Source organism: Anser brachyrhynchus (genome assembly GCF_964034855.1).
Source record: "Anser brachyrhynchus genome assembly, chromosome: 6".
NCBI lineage: Eukaryota > Metazoa > Chordata > Aves > Anseriformes > Anatidae > Anser > Anser brachyrhynchus.
This window is the reverse complement of record NC_137700.1, coordinates 40,018,660-40,036,843: the sequence shown is the minus strand read 5'-3', so window position 1 is coordinate 40,036,843 and position 18,184 is coordinate 40,018,660. Positions and strand designations below refer to the sequence as shown.

At 47.3% G+C, this 18,184-nt stretch overlaps 1 long non-coding RNA gene across 1 annotated transcript; it reads left to right on the top strand.

Moving 5' to 3' along the window:
• Positions 1-1,584: 1,584 nt before the first annotated feature.
• LOC308197124 lies at positions 1,585-8,473 on the top strand. The gene is made up of 3 exons (XR_013952595.1): positions 1,585-1,740; positions 4,091-4,248; positions 4,366-8,473. It is a non-coding gene; the product is annotated as an uncharacterized lncRNA (long non-coding RNA).
• Positions 8,474-18,184: the final 9,711 nt, after the last annotated feature.

The window sequence follows — 18,184 nt, the reverse complement described above, 5'->3', positions numbered from 1 at the left end:
TGGGAAAGTCCTCCTTGGATCCCCAGCGAAGTGCCTGTGTTGGCTGTTGTGGGTTCATTTTTGTTGTTCTGTTGCTGATTTGTGCAGCCAGCTGCTACCTTGGGGTCCCCAGCAGCATCTCAGACAGCTGCCAGTCCTCAGGGAAGAGGTGGATGTTACCAACCGGGATGGACCTTATGAAGCACGGTGTCCCCAGCTCGGCTGCAGGACTTCTGCCACGTGCTCATCTCCTGCTGGGGGCAGTAAACAGGGCAAAAGCCAGACTCCCACGGAGCGGAGCCAGGTTGCGGGGACAAAGCAGGGTTTTCTGCAGTGCTGTGTATGGCCACAACAGCAAGGCCTTCATCGGAAGATTGCCAATGGGAGCAATCATCTGTATCGGAACGGCTGGCTGCTGGAAGAGGGATGAGAGACATGTCTCTCCTTCTGGCGTCACGAATAATCCTATCTGTTTGGCTTTCTGCTCGTGTCTCCCTGGCGTGCCAGCGGTGGTGAACGAGGCAGGTGAGCTGACGGCGTTTGTCTAGGGTGAGTGCCAGCGGGGAAGAGCGGGAGTGGAGCAGCTGAGAGTCATGAGGAAATTATGTGGCGCTGGGACAGACTTTCCCTCTGGGTCTTCCCCATGCTTAAAAACCTGGAATGCAGTCTCAGGGCTGATCAGAGAGCTCCTACCTTCCTCCGGCTCCATCTACACGGATGAGACAGTGTCTACACGGCTGGGTTGGAGGCACTTTTATCATCCCAGTGCCTCTGTTGCTGTTTCCCCCCAGGATAACAAACATGTGGCTCAGTGCATGGCAAGACAACATTCAAGACTTGCGTTCAGGCCTGGAGCTCTGAACGGAAAGACTGAGCTCTGCACACCCCTGAGCGAAGCTCCTTGCAGCTTTCTGCCCAGAAGCTGTCTCCTGTGCCAGCTTTCAGCTCTGCCCAGCTTTCCCAGAATGTTGTGCAAAACCAGCCCCACTTTCTGCTCCTAACAGCGCGGAGCTCAAAATGAGGATTAGGACGTGTGGCTGAAATGTTGAGTGATTTGTTGGGTATTGTCACGGTCCGGCTTTGGAAGAGGTACACCACTGAAAATATCCGCTATGGTGACGGTCCTGCAGAGGTCATCTAGTGTGACGCAAACAGCTTTTGTGGGGGACTGCCAAATGAGAAACGAAAAGAGATTTTTTAAACATTTCAGCTTCTGCCTAGGACTGCTGCAATCCTCCTGTTATTTGCTGCATCACTCTCCATCCTTCTGCTGGAGGGACGAGGAATGCGGCCCTGCTGTTTAATCGCTTGCCTTTACTGCTCACTTGTGGCTCGTACTTGCTCCTCAGCGTTGCAAGTGGAATGCAGTAGCGCTGCTCTGCCGTACCACCGAGGAGCTGAGAACCAGGCCAATATCATCAAAATTCAAGGCATTCCTTCCCCCAACGTGCTTTACGTGGAAAAGTACCCTTAACTCCCTCTCTAGCCCCAAATAGCAGGCTTGAGGTCCTCTTTACCTGCCAATGACGCTGGGCAAGCTTACAGCCCAGATAAATCAGGGGCAGCTGGGGAACGGGCGGCGGCCCTTCTTTCCCCACTTGAAAGGCAGCTTTTAAAAATTGGTTGGAATCCAGCCTTGAATTCTGCACCCACAGATTTGAACCCGTAATCAGATGGGAGCGTGGATTTGCAGCTCCCATCTGCCGGAGCACTAAGGACGTCACGGTGCACATTACCTGCCTAATCCAGAGGAACAGTTAGGTAATTAAATGTCTAAATGCCTTTACTTTTTTTTTTTCTTTTTTTTTCCTCCACTGCTAATTACGAACAGAGGATTAAAAGGTACTGGGTCCTCTGCACACAAGCCGGGTAAGCAGATTCCCCTAGCCTGTATCTCCAGGTCACTCGCTCTGTGCCTGTACGTGCTCCCTGCAGCTTTCCCACTCTTATCCCAGGCCGCTTTCCTAAAAAGAGCCCTCTGACATGCTACTCCCTACAGAATTGTTTGTTTAATGATTAAAAACAAAACCCCAAACCCACACACTTCCTAAAATGAGACTTAATTTAGAGGGGAGTTCTTTAAAAAGTATGTATTTTCTTTCTTTTTCCAACTCCAAGCTTCAGAAACCTTTCAAGTGCAGCAGATGCCACATCCATGGCTTGGGGCTGTGCCTGCAGGCAGCCAGAGCCTCTGCATTGCTGCCAGGGGCTGCTGCTCTGCTCAGCCCAGCCGCAACTTGGCCTTTTTGCTGCAGCAGAACTTGGAGGGGGACACGGAAGGGTTTATGGCGCTGCCCTGCTTTTCTTCTTGTCTCTGCTGAACACAATCGGTAAAAAATCCCTGCAGTCTCTGTTCTCTGACAGTGATGGGAAACTGGTCCTTTGGTTTGCATCCTCACCTGAAATATCACTGCACGCCTGAAAGAAAAAGTATTGAGAGCAAAATGAAAAAAAAAAGAAACATGCTTTTTAATTTCTTGCCTAAGCGTATGCAAGACGTATGAAGGGGAAGGGCTATTTGATTGAAGTAATTGATGAAATTTGTGTTTACTGCTGGGTGGGGTCACGTTTGACTAACTTCATTCATATCGTGAAGTTGAATGGAGCAAAATGATTGGATTGACCGTGAAGTAGGTGATTCTTATGAGTATTGCATTAATTTTTAAGAAAAATAAGCGTCTCTGCACGGAAACAGCGGATGCTTCATCAGGTTTGGGTGTCTGCTTACCTCCCTAGCAGGACCATGGTCTCAGGGGCCTGAGACTCATCTCCAGCCAGGATGGATGCTGCTGGCTGTGATCATGGTGCTCAGCTGCCCCGCACCCGTGGTGCTGCAGACTGCTCCGGGGAAGGTGGCTGAGCCCAGGGGGGTGCTGGCTACACTGAAGCCACTGGAGGGGAGCTGCATTTTCTTCTGAGGCGGCGGTCTCGGCCATGTTTCTCGGTCTGGATCACGATTAATGCTGTGTCCAGGCTGCACACTTTAGAATTTTTAGAACTGGGCATTGAATTTGTTTTATCTGTTTGCTGACTCATTTGAAGCCATGTCCAGCAAAGCCTTTTTCCTCCCCTGGAAAAGCTTTGTAAATCTCTTATCATGCTTTCTTTTTGGAAAGATTCTGATTTTCCTCTCCCTTCTGCCTTTCACTCTGGAACTTGTAGCACATGTATTTTTGTCATGAGCAGACGCTACTCTGTATGCCTTGAGATTCATATTATTTTTTCCACCCTTCATTTGCTTTGCTGCAATTTAGATTTGCTGCAAAAGTCACTTTGCTTTGTTGCAACTTAGATTGTAAAATCAATCGGGCAGGAATATGTAATTTCACCTGTGTGTACAAAACACACCCACGGAGGTATGCAAAGAACAATGCAGGAGGCGTATCGTGTATTTCCACGGGCTGCCAGTACGTTTTCAGGAAAAGCTCTTTTTTTGCAGATGAGCAAACAACATGGGTGTCCTGGTTCCAGTTAGGACAGAGTTAAGTAGCTCATAGTAGCTGGTAGGGTGCTATGTTTTGGATTAGGATGAGAAGAGCGCTGATAACATGCTGATGTTTTAATTGTTGCAGAGCAGTGTTTACACCAGGCCAAGGACTTTTCGGCTTCTTGCTCTGTCCTGCCAGCGAGCAGGCTGGGGGTGCAGCAGGAGCTGGGAGGGGACAGACCCAGGACAGCTGACCCAAACTGGCCAAAGGGGTATTCCATACCATCTGACGTCATGCTAAACAATATATAGGGGTGGCTGGCCGGGGTGGGGGGGCCGGCTGCTCGGGAATAGGCTGGGCATCGGTCAGCGGGTGGTGAGCAATTGCATTGTGCATCACTTGTTTTCTTACACATTATTATTGTTAATACTATTACCATTATCACTATTATTATTATTATTGTTATTATTATTTTCCTGTCTTAATAAACTGTCTTTATCTCAACTCACAGGCTTCACTTTCCCGTTTCTCTCCCCCCATCCCAGAGAGGGAGGGGGGAGGGTGAGCGAACGGCTGTGTGGTGTTTAGCTGCCAGCCGGGTTAAACCACAACAATGGGAATCAAGCGGAATTTGTAACTCCATTCCTGGAGATTGATTAATTTGTGCTTTTTGTCACGTTCAGGCCACACGGAGCACCAAGGCTTGGACAACGCCGGGTACCACGGAGGCAGTGGCTGGGTGGAGGCCACTCACAACCCCCTGGGACTTGGGCGTCCATAACGATAACCCCAACGTCGAGCACTCTGCCAGGAGCCATCAAGTGCTGGGGGCAATGTCGCGGTAGGACCCTGCTCCCTTGCAGCCCACCGCAGTTCCCACAGAGGGATGTTTGTCCCAGCCTCTTGGCCAGCTTCCCAGCAGGGATAATTGGATTTCTTTTTCTGCTTGCATTTCCAGTGCAGTATTGACTCCACATTTGCTGGCCCTCAATACGGAGCAGCGTTGCTGAGCGCCTTTACCTGTCCCAGTGGTGTGCGAGGCGCTGGAGGGAGCGGAGGGCGCAGAGAGACTTTCTGAGGCTGTGCAGGCTCCTTCCAGATGAAAGACACTGTCCTAGGAATATCGGGTTTTATTATTTATTTAAGGGATGTTTTCATGACACTGCAATTTCTAACCCAGCATGGCGAGGCCGTAAAATAATAGTGGGTCTGTTTGGAAGAATGTGTTTTATTTGGCACGTTTGGGGAATGGCAGTACAAAGGCAGAAAATAAAGTTGCGATGTTTATGGCAGCCGGGCTCTCTGTCCGTTGGTAACCACTCACCACAAATAACTGCTTTGCTGGTGCCCACACATGATATTTTAAGATGTGAGCTCTTAAAAAGAGGCTCTTAAACATCAGCAATATTTAGTGCCGTACAGCCTCCTGGCCACCACATAATGACGGCAGTGTTTTTTATGAAAATGAAACTCATCGCATTCTGGTCTTTGCTGTAAGACCTCACATCAATCACTCAACCCCAAGCCGTGCCTCACACCTTTTCGATTCCCCCAGCCTTGCTCTTTCCGTCGCGTTAGGCCTAATGTCTCTTTTTTGCCTCCTTCCTTGCTGCCTGCGCTTTGAGGAAATACGCTCTCTCCAAGGCTGCTTGCTGAACAATTCTCCCCCTGATCTGGTGAGGGAGGGAAACCTGATCCAGTCTGCACAACAGCCACAAGAGCAGAGTTGACTTCTTCTTATGATAAACCAAACTGGGCGTAGGTAGTGACAAGGTCAAGCAGCAGGTAAGATAAGTAAACGAATTTCTGCCCCCCACAAAACCCACTGTGGGACTCATTGCCACAGGATGTTGAGAAGGACAGGAATAGAAATGATTTAAAAAAGGAACTAAGTGAATGAATGAAGGCTGGATTCATCACTTGCTGGTAAACGCGGTGACTCAGACGAACCACGCTGCTGAGAAAGCCACCAGAAAGCTGGTCGGAGCTGCGAGGGCAACTGGTGTGAAGGCAGCCGGCGCCGTGCATCCGCTGCTGGTACTGCAGGAAGCAGGCAGCTCAGAGCACTCATCCAATTCTGCCACCCATTAGAAGTAAAACAATTACAAACTGTCATCACTCAACACTACAGTCCAAGTGCAGTTAATTTAAGGTAAGGCTTTGTCTTACGGATGGAGTGACCCAGTTCTTTCACGTTTTCATCTCTTGGTTCCCTCCTTTTCTGCCCAGTGTTGTATCTCTCCTGCTCTGCTGGGATAAGTTTTGTTTGCATGCACTTCAGGGATATGACTGTGTAAGGCTGTCTCATGCAACTAAAAATAAACGCACAGTAGCTTTATTCATCCACTCTTACTTTCTTCTGCTCCTTGATATCTGCACGAACGATGACTCTCCATGCTCCTTCGCCTCCTCCTCTGACCAGAGGACGGTAGGTGCCATGCAGAGGCTTTCTATCGAGCTGGCAAATGGGTCTGCCCTTTGCTAAGAGCTTGGTCCTGGCCTGGTCCCTTGTCACAGAAGCTGCTGGTGAAACCCTGGTTCACAAAGGAGTGAGGCCAGTGCTGAGTGCTTGACAGCTCTTTCCATGAGGCTCTTGTGCTTTGAAAACCTCCCACCCACTAGTTGTTTTGAATTAGGGTTTTGGCCGGGGATCACTGAGTTACACAACGTGGCATGAGAACATATATTGCAAACAGAACACAGAGCTGTGCCGGGGCCGTCGGTCGCTTATACGGCGCCGTGGCGTCACCGCGTGCGTCCTGCCTTGGATCCTGCAGGCTGCAGTCAGCTGAGGGCCTGGCTCCGGGGCCGCGCTCTTTCCTCTCCGGGCCTACAACACTGCGAGGGAACGGGAAGCAGAGAGAAGCCCCTGCTGCAGAAAACTCATTTACCCGTCCCGTTCTCATTCGAGATGCTTGTGCACAAAGAGATACTGACGGGCTGTTTGTTTCAGGGCCCTGCCGAGGAGGGCAGGCGTCTCTGCCATGCTCAGTGCTGCCAGTCACCAGACGGCCTGGTGCTGCGCGGCGCGAGGGCGCCCGCAGTAAACAGCCACGGGGACAATGGGGGCTCTGAGGAGGAGGAATGGGTTTGTACCAGGGCTTGCGAGGGTACCTGAAACAACAATGGGGCGATTCAGCGGGAAAAAGGATGAATGAGGAGAGATGAGCAAAGCTGGGCTTGTGCAGGCTGGCACATGATAACGTTATTGGCCCTGTCAGTTGATGCAGGGTGAAGAATGCAGACAGAAAGTGCTTTTAGTCAGCTGAGTTAGCGTAGGATGCCGCTGAGGTTATTTTCTGGTATTTTCTGCCTCTTTCCCCGTCCCCCGAGTCACTCCTCGTCTCCTTTCATCTGGTTGTGTTCCTGGTTATCAGGCAGCAACACGACCGCGGGATTCCTGGCATAGCAGAGTCAGCGGGATCGATACAGCCAGAAATTCCCTGGGTGGCTTCGAGCAGCTTGGGCAGCCTTTGAACACATCAAAAAGTGGGTGGCTGGCCCGGGGCACTTGCTGTGGAGGAAAGGTAATGGCAACACCTGAGAAAAAATGCTCTGATGGGGTTCAGTACTCCGAGAAATTGGATCACTCTGCCTAGGAGCGAGGGTATGCACAGAGAAACCCAGCGTCGGGCAGCTGGGCTTGAAGAGGTTGGTTTGTACTCTCGGTGACATTCTTTGTAAAACAGAAATCTTAATGTAAACAGTGGCAGATAAAGGATTTTTTAAATGGCCCATTGCGATGAAGAAAAAGAGCTAGGCAAGCAAACAAGCAAACGCAGCTGAGAGGATGAATGTCCCATAACTCACAGAGCATTTATTTACTTACTTTGGCATGGGACACAGGTGTGAGCTCGTTCTTTGTTTCTTTCTGCAGGCTTGAAGAAAGCCTGACTGCTCCTTGCCATGCAGGTAAAATTACTTGAGTATTGAAGAATATTCTTTAAAGCCGTGCCTTGCCACCTTTTTTAATGAAAAGACACATGCCTTGTGGAAAAAGAAGTCCAAGGACCCACTAAAGTTAAATAAATAAAATCTGCAAACCGTTTCATGCAAGGCTCCAACAATGGTTTTCATTTATTCTCCTCACCTCTCCCTGAAATAAACTGAACTTTGAATGTTCGTGGATTACTCTCTCCAGTTTTGCTTCCTGGCACGGATCTTTGCACATTTTCACCTCTCAGGTGTTACAGCTCTCCACGGGCCCCTGACCAGAGCCTGCAGATTTGTTGCACACTCTCTGCTTGGTTGTATTAGTCATTTATATTTCACATCTTTCAAAGATATTTTTTTTAATACTTTTTGAACTTAGCCAGCTTAGACCCTTTAACCTGGAGTTTAACCATAGCTTCTTGGAGAGCAGGGGGAGCTGTGAGGGTGAGGAGGGCAGGACAGAGGACAGGCTGGAGGCGCCACCTGAGCACCCACCTGGTGAGGGACAGGAGGGGACCTGGGGCAGGGAGAGGTGTCCTGGGGACAGACCAAGGCTTTGTGGACCAGGGAGGTTGGCCAGGAATCAGGTTTGGGGACAACAAGAGGAGTTTGCTTTGTATATCCCAGGGGAAACATCTGAGCTCAGTGTGGGGGTGAGGGTAGGCTGAGAGGAAGCTCCGAATGGAGAGATCAAGATTTAGAGGCATAAAAATAAGAGATGCGTTGGAAGTGCTCCAGGAGGTAAAAAACATGAGCTGAGAAGAGCCAGAGGAACATTTTTGAAGAGGACTGGACACGTTCAGCTCCAGGAGAGCCAGTCGGTTTGCAGACCTAAGTCCAGCAGTAGAGAAGTTCCTCCTGGGGCCTTGGAGGTCACGCCATGCCCCAGGAGGGCAGGTGCCCAGGCCAGATGGATAACCTGGTTACCTTTCCTGGATTAAGGGGAGAGAATACTTGGAGACAGTCACCTGTGTGGACTGAAGAGTGTGGTATCTGGTATGTGGAGGCTGGGGAGCAAGGAGAGTGAGGAAGAGCAGACAGCTGCTCTAGGATGGTCCATGCATCTGGGTAATGATGAGGATAAAACAGAAATTATCTGCTGGTCCTGGACTGACGACCACAGCAGCTGCCAGCTACTCTGCTCCCCTTTTGTGAGTAAGTGAAAGTGGTGGTAGGTGGGAATTACTTTTCAAAGCTAATTAGCTGGGTGCTAATTCTCATCAGATGCTTAACGTATCAGTGAAATACAACCTGCAGCCCCAGTAAATTTGCTTGCCCCACTGATACCATTCACTATAAGTTATTTAAGTCCTTCTCAGCTGTTTGAATGCTCATTTCAGGTTAGGCTTTACAAGGATTTGTTAATTTGTTTCTGGTACTGCCAGAATGCATCAGGGCCATTTCCAGCTAGAAGGAGACATGCTTTCTGCTCCCCAGGCTGTAACGTGAAGGTAAGAGACTGAGAGAGAGAGTTAAGAAAGACAGTCAGGGCAGTGTGCTAATACATCTTTGGTCTGTTGATACAATATGTTTGGGAGATTTCTAGCATGAGGACAAGCCTGTGTTTGAAAGGGTCTGTGTTTTGAGGACCCGATTCGGGTCTCACTTGGGTGACTCGGAGCAGCACAGAGCCCGAGCCACACAGGAGATGTCTGCTGCTGTTTGAAGCAGGAGAGGGAAAACCATAGCAGCAGGAAAACAAACTCCCTGTGCAAAGGGGAGAGACGGCAGAAAAAGGAGACAGCCACGGGGACAACAAGTGGGCAGGAGCTGGGCTGGTGAGGGTGGCCTGTCCCTGCCAAGCACAAGAGGGGTGAGATGTCCCCACCACCTCCATACGGAAAAGAACAATCGGGGGAAAATCTTCATTAGCGCTGACTCAAACGTTTTTGCCCTATCTTAAATCAGAATGTTTGCTTTCACCGCCCATGATTTCTTTCTGGCTGCTGCACCTCTGCTGAAATTTTTGTGGCACAGATGGTTCCCTGGTAATTTGCGTGCACATCCTTTCAGAAATATGTTCCTCCAGGAGAGCTTTTCTCTCAGCGACACCTGTGTGATGTGAGTATTAATCAGAGAGAGCAATAAAGAAGTGGGCTGGCAGGTGAAAACCCTTCTCTTGATCTCCCTGTGCTTATCTTTAATGCTTTTAAGCTTACCGGTATCAAAATAATTAATTAAGGTGGCATTTCTGTGGTGAGATGAGCGCTCCTTTGGCTCGCAGCTCCGTGCAGCTGCTCGGCTGACATGCGAGCAGGCATTTCTGCGCGGCGCCTATGTGGCACGCTGCAGTCCTGGCCACTGAGAGTAGGAGTTTATTTTGGAAACTGCTAATGGCTTTGTTTGCACATTTATTCCTTTCGCTAAGAGAGCCTGCGAGTTGTTGCTGTGACCTTTGTACGCGTTACTGTGATAAGGAGCTCTTCTGGAGGAAAGCAGGCCTAGTGCTTTGGACGCCCAGGGGCCTTTGGAAAAGCCTTCGGCCCAGCTACTCGGAGGGAGGCACGGTGCTGTTTGCAGCTGGACTCCACAGGCTGGATAATGTTTGCTAGGGTAAATATTTAGAAATTAGGCACAGGAATTCAGGAGTACAAATAGACTAATGTATATAGTTATGGAAGGCGCTGTATCGCTCATTTTGAGGACTCGGTTACGGAGGCATCTCCACCCATGCCAGGACTACTGCGAGCTGATTTCCGAAGGAGCAGAGGGCTCGGATGAGGGGTGTGTGCCTCTTTCCCATCTTCTCTGTGGAAAGTGTCAGGCTGTCGGATGTCAGAAAAGGGGCTTTTGGTCTCCAAACGGGGGAATAGCAAACCACCCTGAAGAAAGAGCAGCAGCAGACCTTACAAAGTGTCCCTGTGTCTTCAGACCATCTTTTAAACACAACTGGGGAAAAAAAAAAGTTTAAATATTACTTTTTACATAAGAAACAAACTATAAATTGTGCTTGTTCTTTATTTTGGCACTGGGACTGCATATAGACCATGTCATATTGCCTTCATAAATTAATCCAAAACAATTAGCTGCAATTTACTTTCAAATTTTGGTAACTCTATTTTCCATACATGTCCCCGGCTTCTATTACTAGGAAAAGTCTAGTTATACAAACTGTAGTTTATGAGAGGAAAAACTGAATTATGAAGACATTTTTACTGAGAGTCTGATGTGTTGTGTTTGTTTGCTTTCCTGGTCAAATAAGTAGCATGAAACTGGTCATTTAAAAATAAAACAGAACAGAAAAACACAAACAAACAAAGGAAGAACAGCGCTTGCTGCTTTTTTCAGTGTCCTTCTCGGATTGTGCATGTAATAACACACAAAACTAGGCATATTTCCATAGCTGCCATTCTAGAGTGAACAAAGCTTGTTATTAGATGTCTAGTCTAGTTTGTCTGATTTAAATTGCAGTCGGGGGGATGAGTGCATGCTTGACATTTCTGCAGTAAACTCTCTAAAGCAATGCCAGCCCAGGCTCCGCTATGGGAAACTGGTAAAATTCATTCAGTATGTTCACGAGCAACAACACTAACTTTTAATAAACTTAGAAGGCATATAATTACTTTTGGCCACACATGCTCAATTTTTCTACTTTTTGAGTATTTAAAAAAAAAAGTGTAGGTTTTCTTAGATATGGAAAAAGTACTAACAAAATCCCTATTTGTTTTACACAACTGGTTCTGTTTATGCTGCCCACATTAAGCATGATGTACCCTCATATGGGAGGGGAATCTTGTTTACAGCTGTAGCTGAGAGCCATTAACAGATGATGGAGGAAAAAGTGAAGAAGTTGCCTAATGAGTAAGTAATGAGAACAGGAGAGAGAGCAGGAACAGTGACTTCAGTTCAGTTCCTTGAACACTGGAAGTACTTTACATCCCTGAAATGATCCCCAATGAACAAATAATGTGGGCATATATTTCAATTTTATTAGGGTCAATGGGGCTTACACATTTTCAATAACAATGTATAATAAACATTTGGCTAAGCTGGGGCTCCAGCTTTTGTTTTTAAATTATGGATAATGGTATTTGTCCAGCTTGTCTTGATAGTTACATATAACAGCATTCTCTGTCTTCCAAGTAGCATTATTCATGCTTAAATATGTGAAAGAAATAGCCAAAGGGTATTTCTCCCTCTTGGATTCCCTGGAGATGCCTGACTCATGTGGCTGATGATCTGCCACCATTGCTGGTGATTGAGTGCATCAGCTTGAAGCATGGTGCTCCTTAAAAGGTCTCTCACCTGCCTTCTCATTTGATCTGAGAGATCTTCACACCAAGGATGGTGCATTTCCAGGTCTCGGTCCAAACTCTAGTGGGAAGTGGAATTTCACTGGGGTTGCTGAGAAGCCACGGGCTGGCTATTGGGGTCTGCTTAAAATGGAGTCTGCCTAAAATGGGGGCAGACCAATGTCACATATCCTACAAATATGAACTTTCTCTCTTGCTAACATCCCAGGAAGTCAACCAAGGAGGCATCTTTTCCCACAGCTGTGAAAAACAGCAGACCCTAGAAAAGGGGGCAGATATTTCAGTGCTCCTGTAACTCAGCCAGGAGGACCTGGCAGGTGGCTGCGGGGGCAGAGGAACAGAAGCAGCTCCCTCCTGGGGCATTTGCACTTTTGACATGCTCCTTGTTTCTTTATTCCCTACCCACCAAAATGCACAGGAGAAAAAAGGGGGATAAACAGGAAAGAAGTCTAACACACCCTCCAAACCCTCTGCAAGGTGATTAACAGAACCAAAGCTCCCTGGCAGTAACTTGGTATGGCTTTTGAGTTGTGCTGGGACAGAAATGCTATGGAATCCATATCATAATTGGCATTTATCACATTCCTGTGCAAGGCAGATAGCCCAGGTGTTGTCCATATATTTCTTACAGAAATAATTCAATTCAGTGAATCTTTTGTGTATGCCTGTGTACGTCCCTCCTTTACTGCTGGCTCTGCGGAGCCCTGCCCAAGCTCCCTCCAACAAGGTGCCTCAGAAAGGCTGAGGATGCTCCAAGTCCCACACAGCAGCTACAAGTTCAGCCAAGACCGATGTGGCTGGAGACATCCTGGCTCTGCCGTTTTCCAGCAGCAGCAGGAAGTGGTTTCAGAGATCCTACTTTGGGTCCGTGCCACTGAAATGGGGATATTTTTCTGGTAAATAAAGAATGCGTGCAGTTTACTTTACCTTGGTAAACACAGTGGGGGTGTATGTGTAAGCCTGACGCTAGCACAGAGTTCATGGCTTTGAGAGGCTGGTCTGGAAGCCAGGGACCTACCAGCAACCACAGCCTGGTCTTAGGGTTTTGTAAGCAAAAAAAAAAAAAAGCAATATCGATGCCATTAAGGCTGATGGAGCAGCACAACGAGCAGGATCTTCCATGAGAGGACAGCCTGGAGGGGCACAGAGCCCTGCCAGGCTGCTGAATGCTAAGTCGTGATATATCAAATAATACAGGTAATCAATAAAAACTACAGACCAGGTAGAGTATGGCAGTGGTAAAATGGCACTGGTAGATGATGCAATTCATCTGTGGCGTTGTAGTGTATGTAAAATAACAATGAATCCGCGTGTTTTCCCCAAGCTGTGGAAGAAGTTGGGTAGCTAGGAGCATCCATAAAGCCACGTCTGCATTAAAGCCTGGATCGTGAATACAGCATGTAACCAAGCTGGTTTCGCTTCAGGAATAAGAGCAAGGTGCTGCAGATCCCTGGAGCACAGGCAGAGGACCGGGGCTCGGTCCCTCTCGGTTGTTTGTCTGGTGGCTGGCAGCCGTTGCCTGGATTTTCCTAGATAACTAGGTTGAGTCCCAAATACATGCCCCCTAATCAATTCGTTATGGAAAAGAGGCTGAGCACTTCATGCATACAGATGACTTTTTTCATCACTGTAAATTCATTTTTCCTTCACAAAATCCCCACATTGGGATGTCTGTGGTGTCTTTAAAGTATCTTTTTTTTTTTTTTTGAGAGAGAGCTTCAAGGTTAACACCTGCCTGTAGCATTTTTTCTTAAAACTCCACATCAGACAGAGTAACTAACATTTTGCTCTTTATTAGTTTGCTGTCTGGGGGAAACTTTACTAATTTTTTTCCGAAGATGAACAGGTCATCCAAACAGATGTTAATACGAGGATGAGGCCTTCTGTAAACAGATCTCTGTTTAACATTTCCACTTCCAAGCGGTTCTCAGCTCTGCTGCATCTCTCAAACCTTCGCTGTGGGCTCCCTAATAGCTCGTGGTGTTGGGGTGTTTCAGACCCTGCCCTGCCATTCCTGCTGCCAGGCTGCACGTGTCGCACCTCGAGCCTGATGAACTCTACAAGACATCAGATTTTCTGAAGATGGACACAGTTTTCATGCACTTCCATTCCTTTTGCAGGTTTTTTGGTGCGTTTTGATTACTTGTCAAACAAGTGTGTGACGGGCAGTGACAAACTGACCCTTATGCCACCGTTGGTTCCTGCCAGGGTGTTTTCTGTAGTGGTTCAGTAGCGTTAAGGGTTGAGACAAAGGAGGATAACGTGGCCCCAATGAAGCAAGCTGGAAAAACTCCCATAAGCTTCAGCAGAATCAGGATTTAATCCCTGCTATTTTACAGTAAAACTACATGGGAGAGAAGCCTTAAAAAAAAAAAAAGACATTATGAAAGAACAGTTGTGATCTTGCATGTCAAATGTATTTAATTATAAGGATTTTTCCAGTATCTCTAGAGAATTCAGGGACATTCAGTGGGACCTCCTTTTCTGTTTGGAAAATACTTTGCCCATTGTGGGCACTATGAGAGGAAAAAATGGAAATAAGCTGTCTCCAATTGCAGTTGGAAATGTAATACAATGGGAGAGGGCTGAGACCCACAGGGAAGCCAGTGGCAGGAGTCCCATTGACCTTAATGGGAGCTGGACCATGTCCCACAAGGCTTCGGAGACATTTGTGGGAAAAAAAGTCTACTGTAAAACTGAAAGATGAGAATGAAGAAACGCATGGATTTCAAAACTTTGTGGCTCAAGCAGGGTCAGCGCCAAAACCTGCTGAAGCAAATGCAAAGTCAATGGTCAGGCTGACTTCATTTGATTCATTTCTGTCTGCCTCTGTCTTGAGGAAAGGTTTGTCAGTTTGCTAGCAGCTACTGCTAGAAAATGCCTGTTCATCATGCAGATAATAGCAGCGTTTCTCCTTTCTTATGCTTTTTGCAACTGATACACTGGATTTTATACAAAATTGTGGTGGGGGCTGGGCCACCTTGCAGCCTGGGGACACGCTGGTAAAACCAGGTCTTGCAGTGGTGGGGTCTCTGTCACCGCAAGGGGGACTGTGAGGATGTGCCCACGCTGATGTCTCACTGGCTTTAGAGACGGCAGCAAAATCAGGAGGAATTTTCATTGAAGGTAAAATATTTTCTGGGTTTGAAATATAGCTGAGGAAAAGCTTCATGCTGGAAAAGCATTTGCTTCGTATAGGACACAAGGAACTCCTAAAGGGCTGCAGAAAGGAGTTGAAAATGTCTTCTGCATCAGCTGCTTAGGGCTAGCAAATGCCAGATAGCCTTCAGGATGCTATTGTCTGCTTGCCATTTTGGCAGCTTATGGAGAAACACCCCCGTGGTGGTTCGGTTCCTGGCAATCAGGTGTACAGTGTACGAGCGTGGGCAGTGAGAGCTAAAGACTACAAACAGAGAGAGAACCTCAGGTACCAGGGCAAGCTTTGCTCTCTGTCTCTCCAAGCGCGTCAGTTCTCTGAACTATATGAAATATTTTCCAGTTTCCCGAAACTTCAATAAAGCGGTGCTCGCTAACGCCACTGGTGCAGGAAAAGAGGAGGGACCCCACCCCAAACAGCTCTCAGAGAGGCAACGGGTGATTACCAAGAGGGGGCAACGGGCAGAAGGAGCCCAGCTCCCGAGAAAAGGGTTGCTTGTGCTTTCAGCAGAACTTGCTAGAAGCCCCAGTGTGCCTTGGAAGGAACGGGGATCAGATTTCAGCCTCGGCTTTTAGGCACACGTTGTGACAGCCCGCGGCAGACATGCCAGGAACTTCATTCCGTAAATCACATTTCTTGCAAAGGAGGCCTCTGTGCTCGGTAGTAGTAGCATTTGTTTCTTCTTTTTCTTGGCTGCTTTGCTTGGAAGTAGTGTAAAGACTTAACCCTGGTGAGAAGGACCTGCAGAGAAATAATGGAGTATGTGAGAGCTCCGGCTTTTGCCTTGTTAAATGAAACTCAGTCTATATAAACACCCTTGAAAAAACGCGCTGGTAATGCTGCAAACACAGGATTCGGCAGCGGGCTGTTTTCATTTAGCTTTTTGGCAGCATTTTTAACAAGAATATGTTTTTTGTGACTTTCAAACCAGACACATCATTCTGGATGAACTATAATGGTAATAAAAGCATTGCAAATATCTCTATTTCTAACCCAGGTTTTGCTGGAAACATCTTACTAGGAGAAACGGAGCCTTCACGTACCGAGAGTAATAACTTGCTTAGGAGGGAGTGCGTACTACGGCAGAGTCCTGTTTTCAGTCACACCCCAGCTTTACTCTCATTGTCCCTCCTCGGGTTTGCTTGGTGCCTATCACACCATCTTGTTATGGATGTCTTTTCCTTTCATCTACTTCAGAAGCTAGTGCCCTCACGTACCTTGCCTTTTCCCTCTGAAGTACGTGGTGTGTTTAGTGTAAGAGCGTTTCATATACACAAAGGCTGGTGTCTCGGCAAATGGGTTGTTTGTAGAGGAAAGTTTATTCAGGCAGCTGCTGAGGATGAGGAGGATCTCTGCTGCCGGGAAAGAAGATGATGCAGTCTGGAGCAAGGTCGGCTTTGAACAGTTAGGTATAAATATTTTGCAAATCAATGTGTACTTATGGAGACGTGATGTTCAGCTTGACTGTGGTGGTGATCCTAAAAAGAAAAAAAAAAAAAGAAACAAAAACACAAAACCAACCCTACAAAATAGTAGTGGAGATGGTCATCATGGAAAGGGTTTAATTAGCAAGAGCACCCACTGACGTGTGGAGCTCCAGACTTTGGTTGGGTAGGAATGTACCCTCACGATGCCACCTGGAAAGCTTTTTCTCAGAATCTCCATCAATAGAAACTTTCTAACTTCTGTCTAACTTCCACGTCTTTTACATTGCCATGTCATTGCCAGCTGACGAGCTTAGCACAAAGTGTCACTGTTAATCCTGAGCAGCACAACTGTATTCGTCGCAGCACTAAATTCAGTCTATTTTTCTCTAGTCTGTTCTAATCTCGTTCTCCCAGGATGCATATTCCTATCTTTCTCTATTTGACGGTCCTTCCTAATCTCATGCTATCAACAAATCTCATCAACATGTTTTTATTTCCTGTGAATATTAATGAAATATCAAATATATCCAGCCCCAAGACTCTTCTGGGAGCTCTCCTCTTGACTCCCTCCATGCTGACAACCCCCTTCCAGTTTCAGATGGTATCTCTGGCATCCCTAAAAACCTCTGCCTCCCTGGTGGAAGGGTTACCTGTTCCTCTGCCCAAAAGCTGCCCGTGACCTGGGGTGAGACTGCTGGCTTGTTCAAGTGCAGTGTTCCTCCATCCCTTGTTACTGCTCAGCCTACTGAAAGGAAGTTCAAAGAATTGATTCATTTCAATTAATTTGTTCTTTGCAGTACTGAAAGAGTTTAAGAAGCCTTAAAAAGTCCTAATTTCCAAAGCAAGGACATATAGAAATGAATAAAATAAGCAGCCGTTGACTGCCTAAGAAGAGTGGAAGGTAGACTGGAACCAAGTGAAGGAGGGAGGGTAGCAGGAGGTGACTTAGGTAAGGCAACAGCCCATAACCAACTTCTGTAAGGCTGCAGTGTTTTATAGTCCCCTGAGGTGGCTGAAATATGTTGTAAGCCTCTTCCACCATTTGACATGCAAGAAGCGGTCTCTGTAATACGAGGCCAAGAAGTACATCTTTTTAATATAAAAATGATCAGAAAGTGCAGAGCTCTTGGATCTGGAACCCTCTCAGAGGCAAGACACATTTGCTTGTTGTCAGCCTTAATAATGAGTTGTGTGTGAAAATAAATTGCTTCTTTCACAATAATGTTGAGATTATAAGAATTATAGGTAAATGGATACTTATCATTGGGATCCCTCCAGCACCTCAAGTACCTTCCCTTGATTAAAATGCAGACTTGCTGTCCATGATGGTGTAGATTTGGGATGTCATCAACCAGCTGCTTGTTAGCAATGCGGCTTCCCCCCTCATCCCCGCTGAAAATGTGGCATCGACATAGAGGAGCTCATCCTGCCTCAGAGCAGAGTTTTCTTGAAACTATGGCCTCCAAACTCACTTTTTCTATGCACAAAACCAGAGACTTGCTGTGCCCAAAGCTACATGCCTACTTTTTCACCTCCATCCTTCACCCAGCAACACGCCTGGCCCTCAAGTGGTAATGAATCACAGAGCATTGCGATGTGGTTGAGTGTCGCAGCGTAAAGGAATGAGAATGCAGTGATGTTGTTGTGGCAGTCGTTATTTCTCCCCGTGCAGTGTGTCACGAGGCATGCAGTGAGTTAACTTTGCGGTGTGCTATCACTCGGAGTTGCAAGGCAGCCTCTTTGCCTGACTGCTACCCAGTGTCAAGCTGCAACACGCAGGAGGCACCGAGACACACCTCTTGGAGCCGTGCTTTGCCTTCTCTCGCCTTTCATTGCTTTAGCGCTCAAATATTGAATGGAAAATAACGATCAGGTACTGTGTATTGTTTATTTTCAGATTTTCTGTGCCAAACACAATAAACATTCCCCGTGCTGTGAAGCGTAGATGGTCACAGAAAGAGCCTACGTGCGGCGCGTTTCCCTGCTGATCTGTGACTATGCACAGCC